Below are 2,163 nucleotides of genomic sequence, written 5' to 3' on the forward strand. Positions count from 1 at the left end.
CTAAAGAAATGGAGTGCGCAGGAGCGGAAGTGCCCAATGGTGAAGGCAACCCGGCCTCCCCTCCCGTCCCTGCTCTGCCCACCTGGTCCCCGGAAGTCTGTGAATGACTTGGCCGCCTTTGATGCTGGGTCCTGGAGCTCTTCGTTGGTCCGCAGCCTTTGTCAGTCGTCCTTGCGGGCCAGCTTGAGTCGCAACATAGGCCCAGGAGCCTCAGAGGAGGAAGAGGAGGAGGAGGAAGCTGCTGCAGGAGGCCCATGTCATCCATCTTACTGAGGAGCTGTCAGGGCCGGGCGGCCTCCCGCCTCCCACCACCCCACGTCGCTGCCCTGAGGGGTAACCTGGGGGATCATGCTGGTCTCCATCGCAGGGCTGAGGAGCCCCGTGAATGTTCCATTTAGCTGCCACACACCCGCCTATCCGGTGTACCTTCCTTCAGAGGCCATCACCTCAGCCGTTGGCCTGTGAGGCGGGAGCGCTGGCACACAGTGGCTACGGTGGCGCCATGTTTGGTGGTCACGGGACCTCAGGACCTTCCTGCGCGCTCCTGGCACTCATCTCCCCACCTTGGCAACGACTCCGTAGTCAAGTCCTCCAAGGACAAGAACAAGAAGCTGCAGGAAGGCAGCTCCGTATACAGCCCCCCTGAAGAGGCGCCAATGAAGTCTGTGGGGCAGAGGGTCCTGGACAGGCTGAAGCACTATTACCACGGCTTCTGCCTTCTCTGGACCGCCACCAAGATAGCCACACACACGCTCTGGAGGATTCTCAGTGGCCACATGCTGACCAGCTGGGAGCACAGGCAGTTTGTCCGTGTCTGTGCTGACCTCTTTTGCCTGGTCCAGCTCCTGATCTTTGCGGTGGTGCTTTTCATGGAGTTGCTGTTGCTCATGGTAGTGAAAATCTTTTCCAACATGTTGCTGTCCACATTTGAGACCCAGTCCATCAAGGAGAAGAGACCGAAGAAGCAGCTATGGGGGAGCTGGAACTGGCTAAATTTCTCCAGGACACCATCGAGGAGATGGCTGTGAAGAACAAAGAAGTGAAGGGGAGGACTGCCAAAGACTTCTCCATGTTTTTCCAGAAGATCTGAGAGACAGGAAAGACTTAACAGCAAAGAAATCATGCGCTTTCCCAAATTATTTGAGGATGAGCTGACCCTGGATAACCTCACCTGCCAGCAGCTGGTGGCATTGTGTGAGCTGCTGGATCTCCAGGCCATAGGCACCAACAACTTCCTATGCTTTCAGCTCACCATGAGGTTGAGGTCCATAAAGGCCAACAATGAGCTGATTGCTGAGGAAGGGGTGGACAGCCTGAATATCAAGGAACTGCTGTCGACATGTAGAACTCGAGGGATGTGGGCCCTCTGGGTTTCAGAAAACCATCTGAGGAGCCTGCTGAAGCAGTGGCTGGATATGCATTTGCATCAAGAGATCCCCATATCACTGCTCTCATTGTCCCGAGCTATATACCTCCCAGACACCCTCTGTCCTACTGACCAGCTCAAATCCACCTTGCAGACTCTTCCAGAGATAGCGGCGGAGGGAGCCCAGGTGAAAGTGGCCAAGGTTGAGGGCGAGCAGGTGGACAACAAAGTGAAATTGGAGGCTACATTACAGGAGGAGGTGGCCATCCAGCAGGAGCACAGGGAGAATGAGCTGCAGAAGCTATCCCAAGAAATGAAATGGAAGAAGCCACCCCTGAGAGGCCAGTGGCAGACCAGCAGCCAGAAGTGCCTGATGTGATCCTGCCCTCAGAGGCCCTGAAGGACACTGTCCCTGTGCTGGAGATCTTGAAGGAAGAGAAAATAACCAAAGAAGAAATGGGTGTACTTAGTGACTCGTGTTCTAAACTGAAGGAGCAAAATAAGTCCCTAACCAAGGAGAAGGAGGAGCTGGAGCTACTGAAGGAGGACGTCCAGGACTATAGTGATGACTTGCAAGAGATCAAGAAGGAAGTTTCAAAGATCAGCAAAGAAAAATATGTGGAAAAATCTAAAGCCAGCAAGACACTGACAAAGAGAGTTCAGCAGATGATCTGGTGGATAGACAGCTTGATCACACAGCTGGAGATGGATCAGAGGCCTGGCAAGCTGGGCCAGGCAGAGGGCTCAGGGGGAGCGGGAGAGAAAGTCATCAGTATCACCGAGCTCATCAGCACCAT

The 2,163-nt window shown here is 54.5% G+C and overlaps 1 pseudogene; it reads left to right on the forward strand.

The window, feature by feature from the left end:
- The first annotated feature begins 254 nt into the window (after positions 1-254).
- LOC105530821 overlaps positions 255-2,163 on the forward strand; it is a 9,652-nt pseudogene continuing 7,743 nt past the window's right edge.

Source organism: Mandrillus leucophaeus, unplaced genomic scaffold (assembly GCF_000951045.1).
Source record: "Mandrillus leucophaeus isolate KB7577 unplaced genomic scaffold, Mleu.le_1.0 Scaffold12, whole genome shotgun sequence".
Lineage (NCBI taxonomy): Eukaryota > Metazoa > Chordata > Mammalia > Primates > Cercopithecidae > Mandrillus > Mandrillus leucophaeus.